General features: G+C 55.1%; 1 protein-coding gene and 1 long non-coding RNA gene across 5 annotated transcripts in view; both read left to right on the top strand.

Moving 5' to 3' along the window:
* The first annotated feature begins 2,680 nt into the window (after positions 1-2,680).
* Positions 2,681-8,866, top strand: LOC114889432. 3 transcript variants are annotated; one of them, XR_003792036.1, is made up of 4 exons: positions 2,730-2,778; positions 3,677-3,767; positions 4,100-4,216; positions 8,261-8,866. It is a non-coding gene; the product is annotated as an uncharacterized LOC114889432 (long non-coding RNA). The 3 variants fall into 3 exon arrangements; XR_003792035.1 differs by having other exon boundaries at positions 2,681-3,767; XR_003792034.1 differs by having other exon boundaries at positions 2,681-4,216.
* Positions 8,867-15,124: 6,258 nt separating this feature from the next.
* Positions 15,125-20,059, top strand: part of EPN2 (epsin 2) — a 66,813-nt gene continuing 61,878 nt past the window's right edge. Inside the window, exon 1 of one of the 2 annotated variants that reach the window (XM_029211258.1) lies at positions 15,125-15,282. The gene's annotated coding sequence lies outside the window, so the exon portion shown is untranslated. The remainder of the gene's footprint in view (positions 15,283-20,059) is intronic. The other variant, XM_029211260.1, reaches the window with a different exon arrangement.

Consider the following 20,059-nt stretch of genomic DNA (forward strand, 5'->3'; position numbering starts at 1 on the left):
CAGACTGGGGACACGGGTGGAGGACAGGAGGCAGGTGAGGAGGGCACTGCGTAGTCCAGGTGACCGGCATTGGGGGTGGGGAGGGGGCCAGGGTCAGGTTCCAGGTACCCTCTGCTGGTAGCCAATGGGATTCGCTGGTGGACCCAACGCAGGGAATGAGAGAGAGAGAGTTCTTGCCCTGAGCGATGGGCAGGACAGAGGTCTTAGAGATGGAGCAGCTGGTGGGTGGAAAGACGGGGAGCTTGTTTCCAGATGCGGGGGTGTTGGATGCATGAGCCTGGAGTCCAGGGTAGAGGCCAGGTGCGAGGATGATATTTTAGGAAATGTCAGGGCATAGCTGGTGCTTAGAGACTCTGGACTGAGGCCACCCCGGGGGGTTAGGGTAGACAGAGAAAAGGCCCAGGGTGCGCCAGGGGCGCCCCGACATGAACAGACCAGCAAGAGGAGGAGGAACCAGCCGAGGAGCCCGGAGAACTGCAGGCAGTGAGGGACGCGTGTGCTACACACTGCCGTCCACGACAGCCCGAGGCGGGGACACCACTGTCCTCCCCTCCCTCTGAGGCCGCCCCCGGCATGCCCCACCCGAAGCACCTCCTCGGCCACGCTCGGTCCCCCTCCTTTCTTTATAGCGCACCCTGTGAGGCTTGACTGTCGTTAGGCCCTGTCTGCGTCCTGAGGCGGTGACTTTGCTCATCCTCGGATCTGCCGAATCCCAGGGCCCAGCTCAGCACCGGCACCCCGAGGTGCCGAGGCTGCGTCCCCGGCGGGCGGAGGGCGCTGCGATCTGAGAGTCGCCGCCAGAGGGCGCGCGGAGCTGGAGCGCTGACCCCGCGGGAGAGGGCCCGAGCGTCCGCACCGGGTGGGGCGGGGAGATCCGGCCGGAGCGGGCTTCCCGGAACAGGAAGACCTTTACCAGCCTGAGGAGGGAAGCAGGATGAGGGCAGGCTTCCCAGGAGGTGACCTTTTAACTGTCCTGCAAAATGAGTGGGTGGCGGGCTGGAGCAGGGCCGGGGGTGCCGGTGGAGCCGGTGGAGGGGCGGGAAGGCCCGGGAGGCCCCCCGAGACTGGGGAAGCGCGCAAATGGCGGAGCGTGGCGATCTGGGCGGACGGCAGGAGTGGCCCCCGGAGCGGATGCGTGCTCAGGCCCCAAGGGGTGGAGGCACGGGGGTAGGCGCAGCGCTTAGCCTTTCCGGTGCTCGTGGACATGGGGACATGGGTGCTCCCACGTGGGTACCCCCCTGCTGGCACCCCCCCAGGCCCCAGCTCCCCCTCCCGGGGAAGGTCTGGACAATGGGGTCCACCTCCTGCCAAGGAGCGTCCCCAGGGCCCACACAGCGCCCTCTCGCCTGCTCCGCATGGAGGGGTGATGAGGGCAGAACCGTTGCTCAGTCACAGCCTGAGGTCAGAGCCTGGAGTCCCTGCAGGTCAGAGGTCAAGGGGCTGCCTGCACGGCTGGAAGGTCTGTGGTCACGGGGGGAGAAGCTGAGGTGACCTCATCTTGAGAGCCTGGAGAGATGGGGGAGGGGTGGCAGGGGGCCCGGCAGGGGGGCGCCTACAGTACCGGTACCGGTACCGGCCCTGCCTCACCGAGGCTGCCTCTCCCCAGGCCTGAGTCTGATCCCCTTAGAACGGGGTGTCAGGGGGTGGCCTGAAGCCCCTTCCAGGTCCTGGGTCCAAGGCCAGCAGGAAGGATTGGCTCCTTGGGTGACCCTCCCACTTTCTGCTGCAAGAGCTTCCAGGGACAGTGTCGTCAATGATAATAATAATAATAATAAGCTTTTTTTTTGATGTTTCTATATTCCAGGAACTTTCCTAAATGATGAATATATTTATTAGATAAGTTATCCCCCAACAATACCATGACTGAAGAGCAATTTTTGGTCCCCTTTTACAGATGAAAAAACTGAGACTCTGAGAGGGAAGTGACTTGTCCAAAGCCACGCAGCTGGGATGGAGCAGTCTGGCTCCAGAGCCTCTGGGTCCCTAAGGTCACTTGAGTGACCCAGCCCCATACCACGGATAAAGAGACCCTGAACCTCGCCTGCTCTGAGCACAGAGACAAATGTGGCTCCAGACGTCTCCCCCCAGGCAGAGTGACCTGGAGGGCCCCCTTCAGCCTGGGGACTGCTCATCTGGATGTGGGCGGTCAGCCCTGGGTCAGGGGATGGTGCCCAGCTGCCTGGGTGCTGGCACTGGAAGGGCAGCTGTGGGTTAAAATCCTAACTGTACCACTCTCTGCTGTGTGATTCCAGGCAAGTCACCTAGCTGCTCTGTGCCTCAGTTTCCCCTTCTGTAGAATGGAGATGATCATAGCACCTCCTTTAGAAGATTGCTGTGAGGATTAGATAAAACAATACACATAAAGCACCTGACTGCTGGTTTTCCATGGGCTCCCCTTGGGTGCCTCTGACTCTCCTGGTTCCGGAAACTCTCACCTCACATTCAGCAGGGTGTGCAATAAACCTGGCCTCCCAGACTCAGAGACATCATAAACCAATGTTTCTGAATCCTCCCACTGGTCCTCTGGGGTTGGTATTATTTATCAGACCCCCTCTATGAAGGAAGAAACAGAGGCACTTGCTCTGCAGCCAGAAAAAGGAATGAAGAGGGTGGCTGTGTGTAGATAGGAAGTGATCTCTCTTTTTTTTTTTTTTTTTGGCCCTGATGCTTGGCATGTAGGATCCTAGTTCCCCGACCAGGGATCAAACCCGTGCCCCCTGCAGTGGAAGCACAGGGTCTTAACCACTGGACCGCCAGGGAAGTTCCAGGAAGTGATCTGTAAGTGATATTGTTAGATACTGTAAATTGGGGGGAAACCAAGCACAGAACCATGTGTAGTATATGCTCACATTTGAGTGAAAAAGGGGTTGGGGGATGGGAAATATAGGTAGATTTGCCTGTATGTGTATAAAATATCTCTAAAGTTTTAAACAAGGTATTGATTATCCCTAAGGAGAGGAACTGGGTGCCTGGGGTCTGTGGTGGAAAGGAAACTTCTTGCTACACACCTATGAAATACCTAAAAGGATGTTTTTGTGTGTTATTTCCCTGAAATAAGGTCAGGGAGGGGAAAATGAATACATTAATTCAGGGGTGCAAATTCCAACACCAACAAGAGCTAGACAAGAAATATGAATACATGTGAGACATTAGGGAGTGGTGGAGACTGAGGTAAACAGTCATATCCTCCCTAAAGGGGCAGCCCTGCTCAGCGTCAGCAGATTGCTGCCCTGCAGAAGTGCAGGCAGACCCAGAGTTGTCAGAGCTTCCAATTTCCAAAGAGAAATGGAAATGGGGTGGCCACTGGATGAGGAAGACGGTCAGGGCGACTAGGAGAGCACGGCCTAGGGAGTGGCCGAGCTAGAGGGAGATGGAGGGAAAGTGTGGCAGCCACCTCAGCTGACTGACCTATCTGCCATCCCCAACACCCCCTCCCCTGCTGCCTTCCACTTAAGAGACTGGAGAGGAGAAATGACTCACCTTCCCAGTCTCCCTTGCAGTTAGGAGTGGTCATGTGACACAGTTCTGGCTGATTAGATCTAAGGAGTCGGTGGGGTGGGGGGGGTAGGGGTAGGTTGTGGAAAATTATTTCTCTTCATGATAAAAGGGACAAATGCTTTCAATTCACCCTAAACTTAACCATTCCTCTTCCTTCCTGTCTTAAATGTGAATGCAGATGCAACACCAGGTACACTAGCAGCCATCTTGCAAACAAGAGGGAAAAGCCAAGAAATTGCAAAGTTATGAACCCTGACATCACTGGCCTGGTAAAGCAACGCCAGCCATAGCTGATCTCCAAGCTCATTGGGATGGGGGAAAATGCACTCCTATTTGTCTGAGCCACTCTGATCTGTTTTCTATTTTTTGTAGTCAAACACATGCTTAAGTTTATAGAAGATGTGTATTTGATAGAACTCAGAAGACGTGGGAAAGGGAGAGGCTAGGCAGGAGTCTGTGGAGGGTGAAGGTCAAGGGGAGAGGCTTTTTTTTTGGAGGTGCGGGAGGCCTGATCATGTTTCTATAATAACTGGCATTTACTGAAAACACACTATGTGCTCTACACAGCGATTTACACAGATCAACTTATTTCTCACTGCAGTCCTCGGAGCCAGGCCCGGCTATATCCCCACCATAGGGGAAGGAACCGCGGCTCAGAGAAGCAAAGCAGCTTGTCCAGCCGTACGGCTACAGGAGATGCAACAGGATTTGAACTCAGGTAGAAGCTGTCCAGCCCAGGATGGACTCTGACTCCTCCACCCGCCCCTCTTGAGGCCTCAGTCTCCGTGTGAAATGGGGCCCGCCGGGAGCTTGCCATTCTGTGGTCCCGGTGGGGGCGGAGATGTACCAGCGCGAGGAGCTGGCCTCTGCTGGCCCAGCAGGCCAGGGCTCAGCCACGCAACCACCAACCCTTTCACCTCCGTGTCTGGTCCCTCCCTGCTGGTGGGATGAAGGGGCTGGGGCTGAGGCAGCCCTGACGGGGCGCAGGGCGGGGGGGGGGGCGGGGGGGCGCCGGGGCGGTGCCTGGAGGGCGCAGCCTGGGCCCCTGGGCTTCAGTTTCCTCTTGTCTGTGACGGGCATCGAACAACACGCCCGCAACATGCCTGCGGCTGCTTGGAAGGCTCGCAGTGATCTAAGCCTGGCTGGCGTGGAGGGAGGGTGTGGACCTCCCCGGCCACCCCCTCTTGGGGCCCCAGGTCGGCCCCAGGCATTTCCGGGCAGCCTCAGGAAATACCAGCACACACACACACACACACCCCAACGCTGTCGGCGGGCCTGACGCCACCACCGACCTCCCCACCCCTCCCCCACCTCCTTCCGGCCGCGGGCCTTGCTCACTTCTCCACTCTGGGCAGTGCCTGGCCACCCGCGCCACCTCCTACACAGTCTGCGCCTCCTCCCTCCTCTCCCTCCAGCTCTCTCTTTCTCGCTTGGAGAAGGGGGCATGGGGGGCAGCCTGGGTTCCCGGTAACTGGGTGGCAATGCCTGACAGGCTAGGCGACTGTGATTTGGAAAATGGAAAAAGTTTCGGGGGATTCTGAAAACCTAGAAAAGGAATCACGGAAGCAATCAGGGAAGGCTGCCTGGAGAAGGTGACATTTAAGTCTGGTCCTGGGAGACCAAGCCATTGACCAAGGACAGGTGTTTCAGACAGTAATTCATTTATTTGATGAGCATTTATTGAGCACTTGCTGTATGCCAGTCCCTGTGCTAGGCCCTGAGTTCTGGCAGGAGGCAAGATAAGTTTGTGCTCTCATGGGCTTTGCAGTGGGGGAGTCAGAGGCTGCGAAGGGGTAAGCACTACCTCACAACCTGGGCTCAGAGCTACTGAGGGAGGGTAGGTGAGGGGAGGCGAAAGGTGCCGAGCTAGTCTGAGGAGGGTGGCCAGTGGGGGCTTACCCCCCCGTCGCTCAAGGGCATTGCACGACTGACGAGGAAACAGCAAGTGCAGAGGCTGAAAGTCAAGAGGTTGCAGGAGGCTCGGCTGCCGGACAGTGGACTAGGTCAGGAGGCCGCTGAGGACAGGGCAGGGAAGTGACTGGCCCGAGGTCACAAGTGCTGGAACGCAGGGACGTGAGCTCAACCGCAGGAGTGTCCGTAACTTTTTAAAGCGGGCCTGCAGCAGCACAGCCTCTGGAACAGCGGCCAGCCTTCCTTGGTAAGGCTGCCGGGCCACCTGGGGCAGGTGCTGATGGAGGGGACAGCTAACTGCCGGGAGGAGATGCTCCCTGAGAGAGGCAGCAGCGGAAGTCGCCGTGGGATGGTGGAGGCTGTGGTGGCTGTGATGTGGTTTCTCTGCAGCCCCTGTGGTAACAGCCCGGGTGCTGTGCCTGCCCTCCTGTGGCTTCTGCGCCCACACACAGCCCTCGCTGGGGCTCCCTTTGTTTCCCGGAGCTCGGACTGGGGCTGGGAGCCGAGCCGGGACCCTTCTCAGTCCCGGGAGACCTCCCACTCTTTATCTCCTGGGTGGCTGCGGCCTCCTTTATAGAAGAGGAAACTTGGGTTCAGAGAGGGATGGTGGCTGGTCCAGGACCACACAGCAAAGGGCTATGTCAGGCACCCACAGCTGTGGGCTCCTCCCTTTCCCTGTCTCATTTCCCCACGCCCCTAAAGGTGATTCCTGGGGTCACATCCAAACGAACAGCTTCCATTTGAATCCTTGTTCTAGCTGGGCTTCTGGGGCACCAAATGCAGACATTTGGTCAGTGAGTCTTCGAACGTGATTGAACGTGAGCACAGTTCCCATGCACACAGGACAGGCTCTAAATGCTATTTACAGCCCCCATTTGTGCAGGGAGTGGGTAAGGACACAGACTCTGGGTTCCAAGCCCCAGGCTGCCGCCTCTTAGCTGTGTCACTTCGCTTTCCTGTGCCTCAGTTTCCTCATTGGTGAAATGTGATCATGAGGGTGACTTCCAATTGGATCGGTGTGAAGGTTAAAGGAGATAACAGGGAAGTGCTTAGGAGAGGGGCCCGCCGTGGTGGTGTCCATGTGGGTGTGCAGTGGTCCCGCCCAGAGGAGGTGGCCTCCCAGACCTGCTCCATCCTTGCAGTCGCCCTGTCAGGCAGTGCTTCACACTTCACTTCACAGATGGGAGACTCGCAGGGTGGGCTTGGAGGTCGCCCAGAGTCTCCCAGCTGGTGAGCGGTGGTGTCGGGACCGGAACCCAGGCCAGGCTGGCTCAGACAGCCCTGGAGTTCCCCCGTGGACAGGGCAGGCTGTGACTCAAGTCTGCAGGAACGTGGGCAGGCGTGTAGGGTAAGCGGGCTTCGGGGTTGGAGGTGAGGAGGGGGCCCCATTTTAGCGGCCGGGGAAGCCCGCTGGGGAGACGGACTGAGGGGATGGAGCGCGGGGCGTCCGGGTGTGTGGGGAAGGGCATTCCTGGCAAAGGGAACAGTGAACAGTGAGGGGAGAATGGGGCGGGGGCAGGGTGGGCAAGGCCTTCTAGCCGCGGTGGGGCGGAGCTGTGGATTTGATTCTAAGTGTGCTGCAAAGTCCTTGGAGGGCTTGGGAGGGGTGACGCTATTCGGTCTCCCCAGCAGCCCTGCCAGCAAGGCACGGCAGCCCCGCCCCCGAATTGCGCTGAGGAAGCTGAGGCTCTGAGGGTCCCTGTGTGCCGCCTTGGTCTGGGGTCACCAGCACAGAGCGGCGGCTGGACTCTGGCTCCCAAAACTGCCCTTTGTGCGGGGTGCCGGGTGCGGCTACAAGTGCCCCCCACCCCCTGACCACAGTCGGATACCCCTGGGCTTGCGGAGTGCCTTCCCCCAGGGACGGCCTGTCTTCCATCGTTTGCTCTCAACAAACATACTCGGACATTACGCTCCGTCTGAGCATAATTATGCCCGAACTGTGCAGGGGGAGGAGACACAGGTAAGAAAGGCCAGTCCCAGCTCCCCCTCTCCAAGAAGCAGCTGGACCACAGGGTGCAGAACCTACACTGTCACCGTCCAGGAGGCAGGTGCCAGGATGCCTGTGGCATCCAGGAAGGCTTCCAGGGCAGGGTGACCGCTGGATCCTAAAAGCCTATGGGCACTCAGCCAGGCTGACTTCTAGAAGGATCCCAAAAGGTGGAGAGGGGGCTCCAGGCAGAGGGAACAGCACACACGGATGCTCAGAGGCCAGCAAATGCAGGCCATCTGGGGAACCCCGGGTGATGGGTGGGTCTGCAGTGCAGGATTGGGGGAGCCGTGCCCACCGAGGAGCCTGGAGAGGGCAGCCCCTCCCGTCCCCTGGAGCTCAGTATCCTCGTCCACCCAGTGTGGAGCACAGGGAAGCAGAGAGACCAGCGATGGGGAGAGGCCTGGGAGGGCCCAGGCTGGTTGGCAGGTCCCAGCTGGCCACTTGTCCCTCCCGCCCTTGTCTGGGTGTGTGGGCAGCTCACAACCGGCACTCAGATGAGGAGAACGAAGATGCAATTTTCTCATCTTTCCGTTCAGTACCTCTTAGGCACATTTGCAAAAATTGATAACAGAGTTGCTTTATGTACCCGCCTTTTTTTTTTCTTATAAGAAATTAAAGAAAAAAGTGGAAGGAAGGAAAGAAGGAAGGGAGGGAGGGAGGAAAGGAGGGGAGGAAGAAAATACGGAAGAGAAAGAAGCAGAAGGAAGAAAAGGATTGGGAGAATTTTTTTTTTTTTTTGGCCTTTTTCTGGTCCAAGTGGCCCCTATATTTGCATTGTCTCACCCTTTGGAGTCACTGGCCTCCTGCCCTCTTTTTTGGGACCCCTCTGTCCTGGCCTTTTAACTGCTGTGTCTGTGTCAGCCTCTCCACAGCCTGGCAGCCCTGGCACAAGCCTGCTTCAGCCCCAGCCCCAGCTTCACTAGGAGGAGCTCAGAAAAGGACGGTTGCATGAATGAGCAGAGGTGAGCCGTGTTCCCAGGTCTCTGGATAGACTGGTAGATCCAGACACTCCACTCCATCAGCCCTGGCCCAGGGCCCCTTCCTGAGCCAAGGCCAGCCCCCTTGGCATTCTTCCAGCAATGCTGAGTCCTGAGCGGATGCGGACCCACTCTGCATGTGGCCCCGGACTAAATGCTTTCTCCATCATCTCAGTACCGTGAAGCAGGTATGATCGGGCACCACATTGCATTGAGTTGTCCTGTGTTCTTAGTCTCCTCAAGTCTGTCTTCTTAGTCTTTCTTGTGTTTCACACAGTGGCAGTTTTGAAAAGTACTGGCCGGGTATTTGTAGAATGTGTGCATGCATTTTTTAAGGATTATTTTAAAAGATGTTTATTAAATAAAAAAATAATAATGAAGAAAGATAGAGGAACAAAGAGAAAAAGAGATGTGAAAAGAAAGAGGAAGGAAGGAAGCAGAGAAGGAAGAGAGGGTGAGAATAGGTGAAAGAAGAGAAAAAGGAATGAAAGACTGAGGTTTCTGTCAAAAGAAAACTTTGCTTGAGGCAACAGTGGAGATGTCCTTTAAGAAAGCTAGGATGACTCCAGCCTGACTCAACAGCTCTTTTTTCTGGGCTGGTCTGAACTGGTCTGAACAATTAAGAATTGTGTCTGTGAGGTGACAGAGAGGGCTCCTTGCAGCTCCAGCTTTTATGGTTCCTGGTGCCCACAATCTCAGAAGCAGAGAGGGCCACTTTTCTGATGGTTTTAGCTAAAATCCTGGGGATGGCTCTTATTGGCTGGGCTTGGGTCACATGCCCAGCCCTGAACCAATGACTATGGCCATGGAGATGCGAATTCTCATTGGCCAGCCAGGGATACGCCTGCCCCTGACTGCTAATGGAGAAGGCTGCTCTCAGCAGCTGCAGAGTTAGCAGAAATACACAAGACCAGGCTCCTTCCAGCCATTCTCTCCCGACTCACCCCCTGCTGCTTTCTTCTGTGCATCCTGCGGTCCAGCTAAATCGCACCACTGGTCCATGATTCCTGCCGCTTGGTCCTTTGCTCAGCCTTGCCCCTCCCAGGGTTGCTCTCCTTGCTCTCCTCATAACCAATAATTAGCCACCCTTAAAGTCCCAGCTCAAATGCTGCTGGCTGGGCAGATGTCTCTGAGTTATAGCTTTGGGTGATTATGTTTCAACTCTTGATCCAAGCTGAAAGCTTTATGAAGGTGGAGGGCATCCAACTCATCCGGAAATTTTCTGAGGAAGGAGAAACAGCACCTTTCTGAGGCCAGAGAAGAGCTATGGCCTCTTCAGGGCACTCAGCCAGTCTCTAGCGGAAAGATATCATGCACATTTCCAAGGAAGGGGTGCTCTGTAGGAGATGCCAGTCCCTGACTCCCTTGGACTTGGGTGAAAATCTCAGCCCTGCCGCTCCTCAGCTGGGCCAGCAGTTATTATTCCCCTCTCTGTGCCTCACTTTGCTCTTCTGTAAAATGGTGAGAGTGCCTACCTATCTCACAGGGCAGTGGTGACTATTTACTGAAATAATGAATGTAAGATGTTTCAGTCCGTGTAGATTCAAGAAAACAATTTAAAATGGTCTGTTGGGACTTCCCTGGTGGCACAGTGGTTAAGAACCCGCCTGCCGATGCAGGGGACACGGGTTTGAGCCCCGGTCCGGGAAGATCCCACATGCCGCGGAACAGCTAAGCCTGTGCGCCACAACTACTGAGCCTGTGCTCTAGAGCCCGCGTGTCACAACTACTGAAGCCCGCACACCTAGACCCCGTGCTCTGCAACAAGAGAAGCCACCGCAATGAGAAGCCTGTGCACCGCAACAAAGAGTAGCCTCTGTTCGCCGCAACTAGAGAAAGCCCAAGCGCAGCAACTAAGACCCAACGCAGCACGCGCCCCCCCCCCCAAAAAAAATGTCCTGTCTTGGACTTCCCTGGCCGTCCAGTGGTTAAGACTCTGTGCTTCCAATGCAGGGGGTGCAGTTTTGATCCCTGGTTGGGGAGCTAGGATCCCACATACTGTGGGGCGTGGCAAAAAAAAAAAAAAAAGCCTGTCTTGTTTGCAGTGTTCATCACTATAGGGGAAAAAGCCTGAAGAGTAATGGCCAATAAAAACTACAAATGTTGGGTCATAGGTTGAAAACTATATATTAAGCTGATGCTGTTTTTTATTGTTACACTTCATGCCCTTGGGAGGAAATCTGAGGAAGTTCATAGAAACTTGTTTTTGAGGCATGATGAGAGGTTTGGAAGAAAGGTGTTATGCAAATCTCAACAGAATTATCAGTAAATACTGCAAATATAAAAGCCTGGAGGGACTTCCCTGGTGGTCCAGTGGTTAGGACTCCGCGCTTCCAATGCAGGGAGCGCAGGTTCGATTCCTGGTCGGGGAACTAAGATCCCGCATGCCGCGTGTGGCATAGCCAAAAAAAAAAGCCTGGAGCCGTCAAAAAATTAAATGAAAACTCTTTGGAAATGGGGTTGATGACTGTTATTGTCAGGAATCTGGGTACCAAGTCAACTGGCTGAGGGAGAAAAGAGAATTCAGCCGAGTGGTGGTCGTGCTGTCCACCTCCCCAGTGTGTGTTCCCCTCCTGTAACTGTCCGCCCAACTCCAGGGGGGAGCCCTGATGGGCCTAAGCCAATCACCCTGATTCCTCATCGAACTCCCCACAGTTGGCTCAGGGATGGGCAGGTGATCCAAGTTCTTCCAATCAGAGCAAGGCTCAGGTATTAGTTTCTGGTTTGGAGAGAGAGACAGTCTTATCCTGGCTACGGATGTGAGGCATGGATCTGCTACAGCCAATTTAGAGCCAATCAAGACACCAGCCCAGGAAAAGTATGACATGCTTAGGAGGTATATGTCAAAGAAATGGAGCCAGAACCTTGATCACCTGAAGCTCTAGCTCTGGAGATTTTAGTTAAATGAGCCAATTAAAACCGATTATCATTTAAGCCAGTTTGAGCTGGGTTTTCTTTTGAAATAGTTGTAACTGATGTATTGGCTTATGTGCTAAAAAGTCCAGGGTTAAAACTTCAGGCATGGCTGGTTCCAGGTGTTCAAACAATGTCGGGAGAAATCTGTCTTTTCTCTCCTCCCTCACCCCTCTGTGTTGGCTTCATTCGCAGCCTGGCTCTCCCAGTGCGAAGCTGCCTGATGGGGATGGGGGCGATGGGGCGGGGGAACAACCTCCTCTTTTTCAATGGTTTCTGTGGAAGTCCAGGGCTTGAGTCTCACTGGCCCATCTTAAGTCATATGCCCATTGCTGAATGAATCACTATGACCAGGAGAGATGCACTGATTGGCTTGGCCTTGATAATGTACCTGGAGCTGGAGGGGAGAGGGGATCTCTCCCTTCAGTCTACTCAAATTCCTCTCAAGAGTTTGGCTTTCGAATCAGGCCTGACTTTTCTAGCATTGCGACTTTTTAGCTGTGTGATTATGGGCAAATCGCTGAATGTCTCTGAGCCTCAACTGTAAATTAAGGATAACGATGGTCTAAAACTCAGGGTTGTTATGAACAGGAAATGAGATAATCCATGCAGAGCGTTTGCACAGTGCTTGCTGCTTTGGTATTATTATTATTGCTATTTCCTAGCTCCAGTACCTCTACTTCAGGAAGTCGGCCTTGATCACTCCTTCTCTGCAAGAGAGAAGGAAGTTTCCTTTTCAGCTCTCACAGCCCTTTCTCTTATGATTTCCTATGTGACTTCAGCATTTTAGTTTCAGTTTGTGTTCATGACTCCTCTGCTCTTTTAGACTTCCAGCGCCTGGAGGGACCAGGATAGCTTTATCCCTGTATCTTAATAAGAACCACCGCTAACACCCATCTACAGCTTCCAAAGCATTTCCTACTCTGCTTTTTCATTATGAACTTTAATGCAATCCCTCAAGGTGGGAGGGATTATTACTCTTCACAGATGGGGAACCTGAAGACTGGGGGGAGTAACAGGCCAAGGTCAGGCAACGAACTGGTGGACAGGAAGTTAGCTGTTGTGGGGCTCCCAGCATAGGCTCTTCCTGCTGGACAAGTGGTTTTGAATCTAGAGTTCAAACCTTGGTGGAAGATCCCTGAGACCCGCTGCCTCTTCACTAGGAGAAGGTGCATGCTGTCTTCACATCATGCCATCTCTCTCTGCCCGTAGTGCCTCCCCCTTGAAGCCCTCCTTCCCCAACCCCAGAGACATCCCCGTCTGCACAGCCATCTCTTTCCGCTTCTGAAACCCTGAGCAGCCCCCATCACTGTGCCTCATTATCTGAAACCGGCCTCCAAACCCTAGGAAGGACAGGTGGGCATGCCTGCTCCAGCCTGTGCCCCGGGTCAGCTTTGGCCTTGGACAAAGCACATGGCTTATCCTCCTCTGCGAGACAACTTACATGCTGTGGGTTCGGTAGAACCTGGCTTTGAATCCCAGCACTGCTGTGTCCTGCCTCTGTTTCCTCATCTGTAAAATGGGAATAGCGCTGCTGGCCTCAGTGGCTCCTCATGGGGGGATGAATCGAGAGAGGGAAGTGCAAGAGGGCGATAGGCTTCAAAGGGGGTGCAGGAAGGAGAAATGTCTTCGAGGAATGCAGGAATGTCACGTCTGACCTTGCAAGGCTGAGATGGTCTTCCGGCCTCAGGAGGCCCTCCCCTACTCCCCAGCCTGGCTCGATACCCTGAATTGCTCTCCAACTCACTTCCTGGGCTGTGGTTGGCTCATCATCTCTTTATCTGTATCCAGTTCTCTCGTTCCTAAACCCGCATCTTACGCAGACTTGCAAGCTGGGTGGGGAAGGGATTGGGCTCTGCCTGAGTGACCTAGCCCAGCATCTCTCCAAACCTCAGTTTCCTCCTGTAAAATGCGAACAGTAAGAAGACCCATCTTGAGGGGTTGTGGTGAGGTTTGGGGCCAGGGCTGTTCCATGTGGCAGCATCTAGCCACATGTGGCTATTCAAATTCATCAATTAAAGTTAAATAAGATCTTAAAAAAGCAGCTCCTCGGGTGCGCTGGCCACGTTTCAAGTGCTTACACGTGGACGGCGCAGCTGGACAACACTTCCATCATCCCAGGAAGTTCTAGCGGCAGCGCTGGTTTGCACAATCTATGGAAAGCACTCAAGCCTGCACTAGGCACCCACTACATGTTGGCATAAGTTCATCTGGAGCTGCAAACTCTTTGAGGGCAGGGGCCGTGATTTCAGGGAAAGTTCTCTCCTGCAGACCCAGGAAGGTCTAGCAGAGAGCTGGGGCTCACAAGGAGGGTTGCACTGGTAGAGGGGCTTCTCCGGGGTGGGGGTGGACCAAGTTCAAAATGGGGAGCTCAGGTTCCTGCCTCAAGGCAGGCACGTAGGGCTTAATTCACTGTCCTGGTGGAGAAGGAGCACCGAGCATTGGGGTGGGGCAGCAGACTGCAGGAAGGGGTTTCTAGCCTTTAGAACTACCAGCGTTGGACTTTTCAAAGGAATAATGGCCATGGGTTTGCACATGTGTTAGTGTCTCTCTCTCAATCTCCCCTCTCCCCTCCCCTTTCCTCTCTCCTTCCCCCCATCTTCTCTCCCTCTTACTTGTTGCCAGAGAAGGGAAGTCTAGATCCCAGCTTGGAGAACAGAGGATGCCTTCCTGCATCTGGCTCTCTGACAGGAAGCAGGAACACGAGGCTTAGAGAAGTGCAGTGACTTGCCTTAGGTGTCTTTGTAAGTGAGGGCAGAGCAGGACTTCTGGAAACAGCCTCCCTGAAACAGGCCCTCCTTGGAACACAGGCCACAGGGATGGTGCTGTCTACCAACCTAGCAAGCCCTGATCTGTCCCCAGACCCTGCTGTGAGGGGGTCTCTGCTGACCCCACCCTGACTGGAGCAGGTTGGGCAGCTTTGAGGTCCTGGGCACCTCTCCAGCGTCTGCCCCTCCTCCAGCATGGTGCTCGGGACACAGGAGGTGTCTCGTGGGCACTGGTTGAACCAAAGGGAACAGGTGGATCCTGTGTGAGAGCCCAAGGCCCTGTGAAGGGGTGAGCCTGAATCAGGGGGTCTATAAGCCCCTCACGGGAGGATGGTGACCCTAGAGCCCCACCTTTTTAGTGCCGCAACCCCTTTAGCAGTTTAGCAAAGCCTGTGCACCATCCTCAGAATAATTTTTGAGTGTGTTTTATTGAAGTAGAACACGTACGTTAAAGTGACACATCTAAAGTGTACATCAGTGAATTTTCACAAAGGGAACACACTTATCCCAGCACCCAGCGACCCAGCAGCCCGCGCTCGTCCAGCTCCACCTCCTGGACCTGGTGATGTTTACAAGTGCACACTGCAAGAGGAAGCGTGTTTTTAGCTCAGGCTGGGGGCTCTGTGCGTGTGTGGGGGGTGGAGAGGGTGTGTGGAGCTGTGAGATGTGCCTGAGGCGTGGGGAGATTTGTGGGGTCTGAGTGAAGTTTGACGTGTGCGAGGGTTCAGGTATGAATTTGCCAGGGTTTGTGTGGTGGTTTGGGGTCGTTGGGACGCGTGTGTGGGGTTGGGGGGTTATTTGTAGAGTATTGGGGCGTAGGCTGTGGGGCGCGGTGGGAGGGCTGGGTAGTCTGCGTGGGGTCGTGGGTATCCGGGTGGAGGCCCTGGGGTCGGGGAACGAGGGGTCTGGGCTGGCTGGGCCGGGGTGGGATGCCAGCAGGCGCGGGGCGGGGCCAGAGGGCACCTGGCGGGGCCTTGCGAGGCCTGGGCTGGACGGAGGGGCGGGGCCTCGGGGACACGGGGCGGGGCCTGGACTGGCGGAGGGGCGGGGCCGGCGGGCGCGCGCACGCAGTCGGCGCGCCCCCTCCCGGCCGCCATGTTGGCGGGTGTGTGGGTGTCAAACGGAGCTGGAAGCGCCGGCGTCTCCGGTGGCTCCCCTCGCTCCCGCCTCCCCAACGCTACTGGCGGCCGCAGCCGCGCATCCGGGTCGGCCCGGAGGAGCGCAGGTGAGCTGGGGCCACGGGGCTCGGGGGCCGGAGCGGGCCCAGGTCGCGGACCCTGCCCCTTCCCGGGCGGACGCCCCCAGAGCGCTGCCCCCCCAGCCGTCCCCCAGAGCATGCACCCCCGCAGTCCCAGCCGGGTCTCTACCTCAGGCGGGACCCCTTTTACCCGCCCCACGAGGTGGAGAACGGCCCCCTCCCCATCTGGATCCCTCGTTCCGCTGCAGAGACCCCCCCCCATTTCCCCTCGGGGAGCTTTTCCTTTCGTATCCTCGGAGCCTGGGGCTCCCCCTCCTCCCACCCGAGATCAGGGAGCCCCTCCAGGCCTCACCGTTTACCTTTAAGCCTAGAACAACCCCGCGCCTCCTCCCCGGGGCACTTTGCTCTCCTCCCCGGGCCAGGCGGCCCTTCCCTCCGGGAGTCGGGGGAGGGATCCCCCGTCCAGGATGCCGGCCGTCCCTCTCTGGGCTGCCGCGGGTCCCCTCCCTTCCCCAGGGACCAGGTTCTCCCTCCCCGCCCCCGCCCCACAGCCCAGCGGGATCGGGGGCGGCAGAGCCAGGCTCCAGCTGCCTTTTGTTCCGCGTGGGATGGCAGAGACCCCGCCCGGCGATTCTGCCGGCCTGGTCGGGTGGGTGACTGGGTGCGCGGGGCCGCGTCTTCCAGGAGACCCTTCCTCTCTTTCCCCGTGGGGCGGCTCCGCAGGAGCCCAGCGCCTTGGGAGAGGCCGGCCCTTCCTAGAGGAGTCCGTGCCAACAGGTTTTTGTTTGCGATCGGAGTTGGTCCGGTGGCTTGGCGGGGCGGGGGGGGGGGGGGGGGGCGGGGGAGGTGCAGCTTGCTCCCCCAGAAACCCCGGTAGGGGCCTGTGGAAACCCATTCCTCCGCCCAGGGGCTCCGTCTGGGGCCCTTCACTGTTTTGCTGCCCTGCGGACGCATCTGAGTCTGTGCTGCAAGGAGGATGGGGCTTAACCATCGTGAGGGTTCAGATGGGGGAAACTGAGGCCCAGAGAGATTGGCCCAAGGTCATGCAGCAATACAGTGTCAGTGCCAGAACTCGATGCTTGGGTTCCAGGGCACTCTCCAGGATGTTTCAGAATATTTTTAGAGAGATGTTTAGGGTTATCCCCTTCCACTTTTCAACGTTCACGTAAGAAAATGGACAGGAAAAGATGAGAAGTGTGAGTTCTTCCTTTCCACCTCAGGAAATGCCCTGTGAAAGAAGGGATTGGAACAGGAGGTTAAAATGATTGAAAAGGTGAATTTTAGTTTTTAATTGTCCATGCATTCCCCCAGTTATGTAGGATGATGAAGATTTGGCAGAAAACTTGTGTCTCTTGTAGCTCTAGATATGGATGGTAGGTGCTGACCAATCATATACCCAGTCCCTCACAGCAGTGATTGAATTTGCACTGATAATTAAGTTTTCATCTGTATTCAAATGAACATCCAAAGGGCCTGCAGGTTTCTGAATGGTACTTGTTCCAGCAGTTATCTTTGGGACAGGTGATTGTGTCGGAGAAGTTGCCAAGATCTTCTCATATTTATCTGTATATATATTTTAATATCTGTATTTTTATTTATTTATTTATTTATTTATTTTGTGGTACGCGGGCCTCTCACTGTTGTGGCCTCTCCCGCTGCGGAGCACAGGCTCCGGACGGACGCGCAGGCTCAGCGGCCATGGCTCACAGGCCTAGCCACTCTGCTGGCTGTGAGATCTTCCCCGACCGGGGCACGAACCCGTGTCCCCTGCATCGGCAGGCGGACTCTCAACCACTGCGCCACCAGGGAAGCCCAATATCTGTATTTTTATTTTACATTTTTAAAGCTTATTTGCTTCTTGAGTTTTTTTTTTAATTAATTTATTTATTTTTGGCTGCATTGGGTGTTCGTTGCTGCGCACGGGCTTTCTGTAGTTGTGGCGAGCGGGGGCTACTCTTCGTTGCGGCGCGCGGGCTTCTCATGGCGGTGACTTCTCTTGTTGCAGAGCACGGGCTCTAGGTGCGCGGGCTTCGGTAGTTGTGGTTCGTGAGCTCTAGAGCGCAGGCTCAGTAGTTGTGGCTCACGGGCTTAGCCGCTCCGTGGCATGTGGGATCTTCCCGGACCAGGGCTCGAACCCGTGTCCCCTGCATTGGCAGGCGGATTCTTAACCACTGCGCCACCAGGGAGCCCCCATTGTCATACTCTTGTGAAGCGTGTTAAAGTTTTCAAAGCTTTCTGAGAGCTGTACTCACTGTTCCCCAGAATCTTCCTGTTGGATTGGTGGGGTGTGGATGAATGTGGTTGTTGACATTTTATGGCATGAGGACCTGTTGACCCTGAGCCTTGGAGAAATCAAAGGGCTTGGATTTGGGGGAGTGAAGTCTGGGAGGATATGAGGAATTATCTAGTCCTACTCTCCCTTTTGTCTGCTGGGCTTTCCACTCAAGCATTCTGTTTAAACAGATCTGTCCAGCCTTCACCAGCCAGCTCCCCAAGCGTCTGGGCCCCTCCAGCTCTGCTCCCTGAGCCTCACCACCCCAGGCATTCTTTTGGAGCACTTAGCATGCTGTCTGTGTATCTGGGGCTCTTGTGACACTGTGAAGTCTTTGAGGCTGGTGATCGCCCTGCCTTTCCTTCCCCAGCACCAGCTCAGTCTCTGGTGTGTGGCAGGCACGAAGATGTGAGGTGTGCAAGGAGTCCTGGGGGCGGGCGGGGAACACACCCATCCCTGCTGTAGGCTCCATTGTTCTGTCTTGCTCTTGCAAAAACTGCTGCTGGTGGCCCAGCAGTCCTATGTCAGTCACGTGGGTATTATCTCCTTTCTACAGGTGAGGAAACCGAGGCCCAGGAGCATCAGTCCTGTGCTCAAGGTCACACAGCCAGTAGGTGATGGGGCTGGGATTCACCTATTGGCTGTTGGATCCCCAAATATTATGATACCTGTTACCTCATCTGAGAAGCTGAGTGCTGGGGTGAAGAGACGCACTCTAGGCCCAGCTGTGAGTTGGAGGAGGACGGAGTACTGTGGGGTGACCTGATTAAGACTGCTGAGGTGGGAGAGAGCAGGTTTTGCTTTTGTCAGATGCATTGTGAAATGACTGTTTATCCCCATCTGTTGAGTTTTTGAAAATTGACAAGCTTTCTGATAAGTTTGTCAATGGAATTTTCTTTGGTCTTAGCTTGTTCAAGGTGTCTAAAAATAGAAACTTAGAAAAACAAACACAGTGAAGCAAGTGTCTGTGAAGCTGAGAGGGTGTGTTGAGTAGCATCTGTCCACGGGCTGTTTGACCACACCTATCTTCCAGGTTTTTGATGTCTTAAAATACAAAGCTGTTTGAGCAGACTTTGTTGTTGCTGTTGAACATAATTTCATTTTGTCTTTACATCCATGTGTAACACAGGGATTGTCACCCATCCATGAATGGAAAAACTGAGGCCCAGAGAGGTTCGGTAACCTTTGAGGAACTGACCCAGCCAGGAGTCAAACTCAGGTCTGTGTGATTACCAAACCCGGGTCCCTGCTACTCCACCAGCCACTGCAGAAAGCAGTGACGATGAGTACTCACTTAAGTTGAAGGATAAGCTTGTGATCTGAAAGTCATCAAGTTTATTTAGAAGGTTGGGAGTTGTGAACGAGGAGATGTCTGTCTTTTTCCTAACTTTAGGATCTGTGAAGGTGCTGAGGTTCGAATATCAAGAGTTTCGTGGACCACTTGATCGAGGCAAAATTTAGGGTTCGGTTTTAAAAATTGGCCTGGCTCCTTTGAAGCAGATCTGTGGCACTGTTATAATACCCCCTGCATGTGCATGGGATTCCTTCTGGTGACTCAGCCCCGGCCCACCCAGGTGCTGGAGCTGCTTTGTGCCTTCCTGTTAGTCCTGGTCTGGGCGGAATGCGCCAGCCCTCTAGAGAGAGGGAGGGTAGCTTCTTGCTCTCTCTGGTCAAAGCAGTGGTAGAAATTGGGGCACAGAGGTCAGTGGAGGGACCCTTGTGTCCTCTTCATGGCACCCAGCTAACAAGTGGAGCAGGGAGAAGCAGGCTCGCCCTGCGGGGTGGCTGACCATCCAGGGCTGATGCATGATGTGGATTTAAAAGCATCTATAATTCATCACTTCTGAGCGCAGGCTTCGTCCCGCCTCTCACTCCCACCCTCCCCTCTTAAGGAAGTGTCATCGTCACATCTCGGTGGCTCTGTAGCTGAGGACACCAAATGGTACAGATGGTTTGGCTACTAAGGCCATGTGACAAGTAGCTTTGGAATCAGATGTGGGCACAAATTGGCCTCCTGGCTGGATGGCTTTGGGCACTTTAATCACTGAGCTTTGGTTTCCTTGCTTCTAAAGAGGGCCAATAATAACCACTTTGCAGATAGACTAGTGGTCTTTGTCAGACGCTGGTGCACATCGGCATTGCTCGGAGAACTGGCCCCTCCCCCAGAGCTTCTGATTCAGTGGGTCTGGAGTGAGGCCTGAAAATGGGCATTTTCAGCCAGTTACTGGGTGTTACTGATGCTGCTGGTTCTGGGGCCAGATTTGGGAACCGTGGCCCAGAGGACAGAGTGAGAAGGCGTGTGGGGAGCCTGCGAGGGCCAGCTGTGCCAGAGGCTCACCAACAGCGGCTCCCTTCTGCCCCCCAGGTGCTTCTGTATGTCGCTCAGATGACGGCATGAACCTTGGGAAGGGAATTTGGTTTCTCAAAGCGATGTTTTCACTTGTTCTGCCCCCCAGGTGCTTCTGTGTATCGCTCAGATGATGGCATGACCCTTGCGAAGGGAATTTGGTTTTCTCAAAGCAATGTTTTCAC

Source organism: Monodon monoceros, unplaced genomic scaffold (genome assembly GCF_005190385.1).
Source record: "Monodon monoceros isolate NGI ecotype Baffin Bay Population unplaced genomic scaffold, NGI_Narwhal_1 Super_Scaffold_9, whole genome shotgun sequence".
NCBI classification, from domain to species: domain Eukaryota; kingdom Metazoa; phylum Chordata; class Mammalia; order Artiodactyla; family Monodontidae; genus Monodon; species Monodon monoceros.